The sequence below is a fragment of the Triticum dicoccoides genome, chromosome 4A, assembly GCF_002162155.2.
Source record: "Triticum dicoccoides isolate Atlit2015 ecotype Zavitan chromosome 4A, WEW_v2.0, whole genome shotgun sequence".
In the NCBI taxonomy this organism is placed as follows: Eukaryota; Viridiplantae; Streptophyta; class Magnoliopsida; order Poales; family Poaceae; genus Triticum; species Triticum dicoccoides.
The window spans coordinates 245,222,016-245,233,308 of record NC_041386.1 but is presented as its reverse complement, the minus strand read 5'-3'; positions in this window follow the sequence as shown (position 1 = coordinate 245,233,308).

Genomic DNA, 11,293 nt, shown 5'->3' with positions numbered 1-11,293 from the left:
GCCATCCTGGCGGTCTTGGTCTTGTTGCACTAATATGGAAACCTTTGATTGATTTATCGGGACTCCGCGCCTGTGCTTGTCTCCTTAGCACCAAAGAGGAAACTAGTACACTGCGCCCGCTGGCGTCCGCCTAGCCTTGGTTGTCATGACTCACGTTATATGAACCTCGTGAGGTGCATCTTGCATAGATATCTCCGCTCCTCGGGAGCCAGCCTGGTGGGGCCGCCCCCAGGGAGGTCTTGGTGTCATCCGCCTCGTGAGGCTTGTCCCCTCGCGAGGGTCTTGGGTTGTTGATGCTGAAGTTGTGACGTACCGGGCCGTTGACGAAGCCACGCCATGGGCCGCAAGCAGGCATGTCTGGGTACCCTCATTCCCAGGACGCCGACAGTAGCCCCCGGGCCCAAGGCATTCTCTAGCTTGGCTTCGAGGCGAAGCCAAAGGGCAAGTGCGAAGCACCACGGGCCCCAACCGCCTGCAGCCTTGGTTGACGCATGGCAATTAAGGGGACGTGGGCGCCTCCGCTCCCATGCTATCTCGGCAACTGCTCCTAGCTGACAAAAAGGCTGGCATCTGCTACGAAGCCTTCATTGTCTTTCCTTCGTCTTGATCCAGATCCCCTTTACCTTCTACTCAGAAAACCTCTAGATCCGCTAATCTCATCCCAAATCAGCGACCGATGGCCACCGATAAGGCTGGATCCTCCGCCGCGTCCAGGCGTCAAGCCTCCTAGTTTGAGCCAGCCTTGAGCACATCCACCATCACCGAGGAGAAGCACCTCGCCACCATGCTCCAGGTGACGGCCGACAGCAGAAATGAAAGGGGAGAGACGACACTCCAGGTCAGCTCCGCTAAGCCTGAAACCCTGGGCGGCACCTTCTACCCCTTCTTTCAACACAACATCTTCGCGGGGCAGGTTCCTCCTTTCTCTGACTTCTTCTTCGCCGTTCTTCGCCACTACAAGCTCCACGCCCTCCATCTTCACCCCAACTCCCTCCTCCTCCTGTCGATCTTTGCCTTTTACTGTAAGGTGTTCCTGGGGTTGATGCCCTCCGTGGCGTTGCTCCGCCACCTCTTCTACCTCCGGGTCAACGACACTGAGTGCTCGGGGTGCGCCAACTTCGTCGCGGCAAACGGCAGCAACGCGATCTCGTTAGCCGGGAAGAAGGTGGACGTCTTTAGGATAGGTGAGTCTTCATGGACGCCAAGCGCACCCACCCCCGGCTAGTGATGCCGACCTCGCAGTCGATGCCCCAGGAAGGATGGACTCACGAGAAGCTCACTGATCCCAGGGCAGAGCCGTTGCTGGAGAGGATGGCGGCAGACCTGAAGACCGATGACCCGAAGGCGGAGAAGCTAACGGTGGCCATGATCGTCAAGGAATTCCTGACGCAGCGCCTGGCTTCGCTTCAGGCGCACTCGCGCCCTCTATGGAAGTTCAAGGGCACAGGACATGACCTGCGGCTGCGCCTGGATGACTTGTCCCAGGAGGAGCTGGACCAAATTGTGCGCACCCTGCTCGGGAAGGACCAGGGCTGCCCGCCGGACTCCCATATTCCGCTATACTGCCGCCCGGATGGAGAGAATGTCACCTCTGCCACGCCTGTCTTCGACGACCGTGGGCTCATTCCTCTGGAGCCTTCCCGGCTCCCGGGCCTGGTGGTGCCGGTATCTTCCGGCGAGTCTAACCAAGAGGAGAGGGCGGACTCGAAGGCGACCTGAGAGGGGGCGGGGAGATCTCCCCCGCGCCAGACTGATCTCCTCTGCACCCTCTCCAATGATGAAGACACCGGCGAGCACCCTGTCAGGGAGTCGCCACGCTCTGTCGGGGGGTCTCCACGAGGTCCAACGGCACCCCTTCGAAGGAGATAAAGTAAGGGATGTCGAAGAAGAGCAGGTCGACGCTGATCCCGCGAGGCGGTGCCTCCGCCTCGTTGCCGGCCGAGACTGCCATGGACCCGGGCGTCACGCCGTTGTCCGCCGCTGGGGCTCGCGCACCAATGCCCCGGTCTGTGAGGCCTGCGGGCATGGTGCTTCAGAAGAGGGTGAGGGACTACGCCGCCATGGACTAGTAAGTGCACAGTATTGGTCTTTGTTCCTTATTCTTGCCGTAGCGACTTGATGCCTCCCTCTTGCCCGGCTAGGCCAATGTTGGCGGTGAAGAAGAAGGAGACGACCAGGACCACCGTGGCCCGACAGCTTGTCATGGTTGTGCCGCCTCTGCCACGGAAGGATGGGGCTGGCATGCGCGCTCATGCGACTAGGTGGCCCTCCTGAGGCGCGGAGGCCTGACCTCATGAGGAGGTGATCTCTGCGGCCGAGCCGACTTCGGAGGAGCTCGCCTTCAGCTTGCCTGCTGAAGTCCAGAAGGCTTCGGAGCCCTTGGCCCCTTCTGCTGCGCCTGATGCTCTGGATGAGGCTCTTTCTTTGCTGAACCAGCTTCGTGGCAATCTTCAAGGCGCCGATTGGCGCCTTGTGTCGGGGAGCCTGGTGCTGATCTCGGGATGGCTTTAAGCTGACGCGTCCGTTAGGGCGGCATGGAGCTAGGCCATGGCAGCCTCGGAGGAGGGCAAACAGGCTGCAGGCCTGGCCGCGACTGCCTGTGACGTGGCAGTGAAGGATGTTGAGGCTGCAGAGAAGCGTTGCCAAGTGGCGGAGGCGCAGCTGAAGACCCTTCGCGACCAAAAGGCCACCGAGGCCCGTCAGCACAAGTTGCAAGAGGAGGGGCTGAAGGCTCGTGAGGCCGCGGTTGCTGACCGCGACGCCGAGATGGAGCAAGCGGGCCAGGAGCAGGCTGCGGAGCGTGACCGCCTGGAGAAGCTGAAGGAGGAGGTGGAGGTGGAGAAGGCCCGTCTGGATGCCAAGGCAAAAGTTCTTGGCAAAGATCATGTCGCCTTTAATTCTCTTGAGCAGAGGTCCCTCAAGGCACTGCGGGATCTCTACGGGAGGGGGTTGAAGGAGCCGTTGGTGACTGCTGAGGAAGGTCCCGTCGAGTTGCTCCCCCATCTGGTTATGGCGCTCGAGGGTGTTATCATTGGGGTCGGCCCCATGGTGGAAGGAGAAGCACGCGCACTCTCTGCCTCAGCCGTGACGCGCGTCTTCATCCACCTCTATCTTCGCAACCTCGGCTTCGACTTTGAAGCCTTCCTTGAGCCTGTGGACAGGAGCACTGCGCCACTGCCGTCGAAGCCGTGATGGACCAGGTGGAGGCCCTGCCTGTGAAGTTCCTCACCGTCGATCCCGCGCCCACGGCTAATGACGCGGCCAACTCTACGGCCGCGGCTGACGGCACGGGCGACGGCGACGTTGTTGATGATGGGGCACTCCTTTCAGGCGACAGCAGCGCCTAAGGCTGAAGGAGAAGCTCGCTGGTGGCGCTCCCCTCCATTTTATCTCCTGCAACATGTATCGTGCCTCGTGGAGGCGTAAGAACTTAAGGGCTCTGAACCTTTAAGAAATAGTATGTCTTGTAATTATTTCCTAGGATTTTGCGATTTCCTTCCCGTTTGCTTTATTGTTCTGCGTCGTTAGGGCCCAGCCCCTCTCATACCTCAGCTGCTACTGGGTCGTTCGGATCACCAGGACGAGACCAAGGGGTGAGGGGCTACGTGACCAGTTAGGCTCCTGAGTCGCGATGCTCAGGAGTCCCCCTTGACGTACGAACAGGCTTCCATACCTTTCCTCGCCGAGGTCCCGCTCGGGAGGGGCGCGTGAAGACCAGGTACGAGGGACCTGGCAGGGTGGCGTACGCTAGGCGTGACCTGAGCGTAGCCCCGGTGCCCAGCCCCTCGCGTGACAATCCCGAAGGGAAAGTGTTGCGATGAAGCTGAATACCGAGCCTGGCGGCTCCCTGAGGTTAATGTGGCCGTGAAGCCACCCCTAGTTGTTTATCACCAACGCGGAGCATGGCGCTTCCGCACTTGCATGGGCATAGCTGCTCCTCAACCGTGTCGACTGCCAGCGCGGAGCATGGTGCTTCCACTGGTGCGTAGGTGGGGGCTCCCTTTGAGTGGAGCTCCCGAGGCGTGTACATCCCCACCCTGACACGTGGCTTGCACGACAGGGCTAGAGGAGGTGTTCTTGGGCACTCGTGAACCAGCGCGGGACTCACGAGGCCCTACCTCAAGGCGGGTTGCGCCTAAATTTGATTCAGAACACTTGTAATGACCCTGTGAGATGGTTAGACAACATGCTCCTCCTAAGGCTATCATATGAGAAGGCCAAACACCAACGACCCCAGAAGGTGACTGTAACACCCACGATGCGGCTATATCTCCCACGTGTCGCAACATGACTTAGAGGCATAACCGCATAGTAGGCATGTCGCAAGAGGGGTAATCTTTACACATCCCATGTACTGAATAAGAAAGGGATAAAGAGTTGGCTTACAATCGCCACTTCACACAATACATAAATATAGCATTACATCATCCAGAATACAATCAAGGTCTGACTACAGAACCAAATAAAGAGAGACAACCCCACATGCTAGATACCCGATCGCCCCAACTGGGCTCCTCTACTAATCGATTGGCATCGAAACAACACAACGAATAAGAACTTCATCGAGCTCCCACTTGAGCTGGGTTGCGTCACCTACACTGGTGTCATCGTCACCTGCAACTGTTTGGAAGTATCTGTGAGCCACGAGGACTCAACAATCTCACACCCTCGCGATCAAGACTATTTAAGCTTAAAGGTAGGAAAGGGTAGTGAGGGGGAGCTGCAGGAAGCACTAGCATATATGGTAGCTAACTTACGCAAAAGAGAGCGATAAGAGAAGCAAAGCACGATCGAGAAGCTATAAATGATCAAGAAGTGATCCTAAAACTACTTACGTTCAAGCATAACACAAGAACCGTGTTCACTTCCCAGACTCCGTCGGAAAGAGACCATCACGGCTACACACGCGGTTGATGCATTTTAATTAAGTTAAGTGTCAAGTTTTCTACAACCGGATATTAACAAATTCCAATTTGCCCATAACCGCGGGCACGACTTTTGAAAGTTCAAAACCCTGCAGGGGTGTCCTAACTTAGCCCATCACAAGCTCTCACGGTCAACGAAGGATATTCCTTCTCCCAGGAAGACCCGATCAGATTCGGAATCCCAGTTACAAGACATTTCGACAATGGTAAAACAAGACCAGCAAAGCCGCCCGAATGTGCCGACAAATCCCAATAGGAGCTGCACATATCTCGTTCTCAGGGCACACCGGATTGTCCAAACTTCCGGTAGGCCAGCCCAGAGTTGCCCCTGGTGGCCACCGGCGGCTGATAGGTTCGGACCAACACTTAGACAAGCACTGGCCTAGGGGGGTTAAAATAAAGATGACCCTTGAGTTTGCAGAACCCAAGGGAAGGTTATAGGTTGTTAGGCAAATGTAAAACCAAGGTTGGGCCTTGCTGGAGGAGTTTTATTCAAAGCGAACTGTCAAGGGGTTCCCATAACACCCAACCGCGTAAGGAACGCAAAATCAAGGAACATAACACCGATATGACGGAAACTAGGGCGGCAAGAGTGGAACAAAACACCAAGCATAAGGCCGAGCCTTCCACTCTTTACCAAGTATATAGATGCATTAAAGTAAACAATATATAATAATGATATCCCAACAATATCCATGTTCCAACATGGAACAAACTTCAACTTCACCTGCAACTAGCAACGCTATAAGAGGGGCTGAGCAAAGCGGTAACATAGCCAAACAATGGTTTGCTAGGAAAGGTGGGTTAGAGGCTTGACATGGCAATACAGGGGCATGATATGGCAGGTGGTAGGTATCGCGGCATAGCAGTAGAGCGAGCAACTAGCAAGCAAAGATAGAAGTGATTTCGAGGGCATGGTCATCTTTCCTTGAGATCCCGCAAGAAAGAAGAACGAGTCCATAAAGAAGACAAACAGACGTAGTCGAACGAATCCTCACAAACGCGAGGTTATTGGAACCAACCCGAAGAAGCAACACCAGAAAGAAGCAAACAACATGGTAAACAACCATCACATAATCATGGCATGATGCACAACCAAGTATGATGCATGTCCGGCTTAATGAGGCATGGCATGTCAAAATGCACAAACAAAACTACAAGTTAAGTGGAGCTCAATATGCAACGAGTTGCATATTGACGAAACACCACATCAATTATTTAGTTCTCTCCCATTTATGTACCCAACTATATTAAATGTTGTTAAGCATGGCAAGAGGTGAAGCATAACAAAACTATACCATCTAAACAATTTAAATGGGGCCATATATAACAAACAACAAATCCGCCAAATCCCCATATGCATTAGCAATTTAAAGCAACACCAAACTTTAACATTTTAAATGTTATTATCATGATTGGGATGACATGTTCAAGTTATGCAATTTTAAGAAAATGTTGACATGATAAGATATGAGGCATTTGTCATCATGGCGAAAACGAAAGGGGTGCCACGGCAACGAATCCAAAAATGATGCCACAGCAACATATCGGTTCCGGTAGCTCATGGAGATACCGGTGCAAAAGGAAAAGTGACGGGAGCGTATCATGCAAGGATGGTGGGGTGATCCTGGACTCTGGGTGTCCCATGGGTTAGCGGCAAACGAGGAGGACCGAGGAAGTGACAACTCGAACATGGTGCAAACACGGGGCCCATCTCATTCAACACGCATGCATTCGGTCCACGGGCGGTCGTCTCGATGGTTATACCTTTCGAAGCATGCAATTTTGCGGCGGTTCGAGTTCGTAGTGGAAGTAGTGGTACTCGCGGATCGTAGTGGAAGTAGAGGTTCACGATTCAAAGAGGAAGTAGATGTTCATGTTCGAGGAGCGGTAGTGGTACACGGTCGTCATCGAACTTGGCATCACATCGCGTAGTCGTACACATTCCGTAGATGTTCATGTCATTGGTGTCGTGGTACTTGGTATCTTCGGACTTTTCGGTCCCGTTCTTGCGATGGTAGTCGTTCACGTTCGTCCGGAGAGGTACTTGATTCGTCCGGAGAGGTACTTGATGACTCCAACATCTTCGGGGAGACAGTAGTCGTCAGGTCATCATGTAGGCGTACTTTCGAAGAGAAAACTTGTCGCGTCCCAAAATGAGCAAGGCAAAAGACCTCATTCAACGGTGCTCGAACTTGACGAAATCCACGAACTGTTCTTGGTGTATGCTGGTGTTGGAGAGGTCTATGGAAAAGAACTTGGCGTCCACGGAGACAAGGAGCCGCGGTCTTGGTGTCGAGCAAGGGTTTGAAGGCCAACGAGGGGCGAGGTGGATGCTGATGTTGCCTGCCAGGAGGCGAAGCAAGTCGGGAGGATGCCGGTGGAGTAGGGTCGGCCTAGTCGTGAAGCAGCGACCGGAGCAGGGAGCAGGGAGGCCAGAAGGCGCGTTCGGGGAGGCGCCGGAGTAGCTGGTGGCGACTGGTCGCCGGCGAGGAGACGAGCGCTGGGTCGGGTGCTTCTACGGGGGTACTCGAGACCTGATGACAGCATGGCGCGGGCGCCGGGGCCGCCGGAGTTGGCCCCTCCGGTGGTGGCATGGGGAGGACTTGGCCGCGGGTCGACGTACTCGACCAGCGAGGTCATGCGGCGGGGCGAATCAGCATCCCGGCGGCGAGGCGGGGCGCGGCGGCCATGAAGGTGGGGCGCAGCACAGCGGCAAGACGGCAGCGGCTGCAGGGCGCCGGCGGCGGGCCGTATCGAGGAGGAAGGAGGCGAGGGGATCGGGACGAGGGGTGCAGCGCGAGGAGGGAGAGATGAGGAGCGGGCGCCATGGGAGGAAGATGGGGTTCGTGCGATTGGTGTCTCTGGCGGCGCAGGAGGAGAACGAAGGGAGAGGGAGAGATCTATCGCGATCGCTAGGGTTATAGGGGGCGCGATCGGGCTTTGGCCTTGGGCCAAATTAGTCCGGCTGGATTCCTTGGGGATGGTGTGGCTGGCCTAGGTGGACCGCGGGGAAGCAAGCCGGCCTGGCTCTCAGGCCCAAGTGGCTAGCTGGGCTTCTCTCCTGCCTCATATTTCTTTAACAGAAAAGAAAAATAAAGGGAGGAAAAGAAAGAGAGGGTTAGAAAAAGATTTTGGCATGGGGATAATTTTCCCGAACTCACAAAAAATATGTTTGTTCCGAGAAAATAGAAAAGGTGAAGATTTAAAGATGTAAAATTCAAACTCGTTTGAATTTAATTCAAAAGGGTTTGAACTAGGACTTGGTGTTTGGAGTGACCAAAAATGTTGAAAATTTAGGTGGAGCTCCGGAAAATGACGAAAGGATATATGGCAAAGTTAGAGGCCAAGAGTTGTGATAACAAAGGCATTGCGATTTTTGCATGTGTGTTATGGTGAATTTCAAATTAAAGAAATATTTAATATAGCTCCCTACTATCAGGAGGATATGTTATAAAGAGAAGTCACCCTTCCCTCGATTTAAATAGATCAAAGATCTATGCATTTTATTTAGTTGAGTTTTACAAAATGAAAAGACATGATGACATGATGCAATGCGAATGATACAATGATGAATGCAACAAACCAACAACTCACACGATGAAACTCGGAAAACATGGAAGGCGTCTGAAGCTCCGGTCTTGGGGCATCACAGTGACGTGAATGGGACCGGCCCACCAGACAAAGCTGAGCCATTGGGTTTGTCGATGCTGCAGGCACGGGCCTGAGCGCAGATGCCGTGCCCAGTCTTCTCATCCAAAAATCCTGAAGAAAGACAACCGGCGCGCAGCTCCCGTGGTGACAAGGCACCGTGTCGCGTGCCCTCGTCCGCCCGCGATTAGCTCATGCGAGAACAAAGTACCAAGGGCCATGGGAGGTGACGTGCACGGGAACTGGCCCACGAGCCAGAGCTCAGCCTCTTGGTTTTAGCAACGCTGCAGGGACGGACCCGAGGACAGAAGCCGTGCCCGCCCTTAATCATGAGGCGGTCGTGGGTGGGCTTGCAAGGGCGTACGACGATCATGGCAACAAAGCATCAGACAGGCAGATGATAATCATGAAATAACTCCTGGAAGGAGGTAAGACTGCTCTAAATAGATGCAAAGAATGATACGTGCCACAGGGACGGACCCATGTGGCCTAGGGGTGATGCAGCACCAGGGGCGCTCCCAGCTCAACAACTAGGAGATGCAAGAACGATACACGTCGCAGGGACAAGCCCATGTGATCTGGGGATAATGCAGCCCGAGGGGCACCCTCGACTGAATAAACCGGAAAATGTCACCTGGCGCAGTTGCTAAAGAGATGTTGGAGTAGCTGAAGATGCATGCTGAAGAAGTCGCTCCTCACGAGCCGCCTGGGTCCTGAACCTCGGGAGGCTCCGGGTGCTCAGGGGGCTCGTGAAGAACCGTCGCCATCTCCGCCAGGACCGCCTGGTGCCTAGCCTCCTGAGCCGCCAGAACGCTATGCAAGCGACGCTGGAAGGTAACAGCCGCGGTCGGCAGGCCAAAAGGTATGCGAAGTAGCTATGAGGGGGGCCCTCACATCGACTAACGTGCGATGGCCAGAAGCGCTCCTGGGATGCGGCCATGGTGAGCCCTGGAATGTTGACACAGATGCGTAGCTCTTCATCCTTGCAAGGACAAGGAGCCGCGCCAGGTTGTGGGCGGCGGTCACCGCGCATGGCTCTCGCCTCTTGAAGCTCCTCGGTCGCCTTGGTGATGAACTCCTGAGCACCTGGCACCACGTGCCTTGTGCCCTTGTGAGGGAAATAGGCACTGAAGCATAACTCCATGTGGTGCCCAAGCACCTCCCTCGTGACGTTGGCTAAGTGAGAGGCCCTCCAGAAGAGAGCCCCAAGCCCAGCCTAAGAGGGGCGCCGGGCGCGCCTTCCTATGCAAGAGAGGGAGGCGCTCCATCCGTGGGCGCAGGTCCTAAGGTGGTGCCACTTGAGACACCGCTCTCTTGAGGCTCTTGGCGGAGCAACTATTTCTTCTTCTTGGGGACATCCTCAGGAGGGTAGATGGTGCCTTCGTTGTCTAGGTCCTCGATCGCTGTAGCCTGGTAGGCACGCTCGAGAGAGCACGCCACATCCTTCTCATCGCAGGCGATTGTGATGATGTCGCGGTTCCCTGGCATCTTGAGGACATTGTAACCATGATGAGTCACCGCCATGAACTTGGCCAGGGCTGGATATCCAAGGATTGCGTTGTATGGAAGGCGGATGTGGGAAACGTCGAAGTCGATGAGATCGATGCGGTAGTTGTAATGCTGGCCAAAGGTGACAGGGAGGCGGATCAGCCCTATCGGGGTGGTGGAGCCGTTGGTCACTCCTGAGAAATGCTTGGTGGGCTGCAGCTGATCATAGGGTACTTGGAGGTGGTCAAACGTCTTGATGGAAAGAACATTGAGCCCCACACTGCCATCGATGAGGGTCTTGGTGACGAGGACATTTCCGATGACGGACGAGCAAAGCATCGGGAGGGCGCCGGTAGTTGTCATGCACTTGAGCTGGTTGGACGAGCGGAAGGTGATGGTGCACTTGGACCACCAAAGCGGGTGCGTGGCCTCGAGCCTGGGGAGGTCTGCGTTCACTTGACGGGTGAAATCCTTGAAGATGCGTTGAGAGGCTGGGGCCTGAGCGCCGCCCAAGATGCAGGCGATGGCGCGAGGCTCCTGGAAGCCCCCAACCCCATGGTCTTGGTGGTGGTCGTCGTTCCTTCTTGGTGGTGGTGGCAGCGGAGGTAGGCCGGTGTTGCCCTGAGGACGGTCCTCACGAGGCTGATCTCTTAAGGCGCCCTCGCGAGGCTGGCCCTACCAGCGGCCCTCAAGAGGCTGGTCGCGCCACTCCTGGAGGGGGTCACAGACGTCCCAGCGTCCTCCACTTCGACCTCCTCCACGGCTGTAGCCTCGATCATTGCGCTCGGGGCGACGCCAGAGGCGCCCGTTGCGGATGGACCTAAGCTCTTGACAGTCTTTGGTGTTGTGGCTATGTACGTTGTGGAAGACGCAGAACAGACAGCTACCCTTGGATGACTCTGGGTGGTCGTAGCCGTGCTTCATCTCTGGTTCAGCCGTGAGCACTACCGCCCCCTTTCGCTTCACGTCCTTGGTATTGGCCTTCTTGTCTTATGGGTTGGCTGTTGGGAGCTCGAGGAGGGAGAGGCGTCCTTCCTCAGCTCTCGTGCACTTTGTCGCCATGTTGAACACCTCCAGAGCCATGCACAGGTCCTCGTGCATGGCGAGCTCCTCCTTCATCTTGACATCGCGGACGCCATCAGAGAATGCTGATGTGATGGCTTCTTCCGACACCTTGGGGTTCTTGAGGCAAACACTATTGAAGCGCTGATGTACTTCTGCTAGGTTTT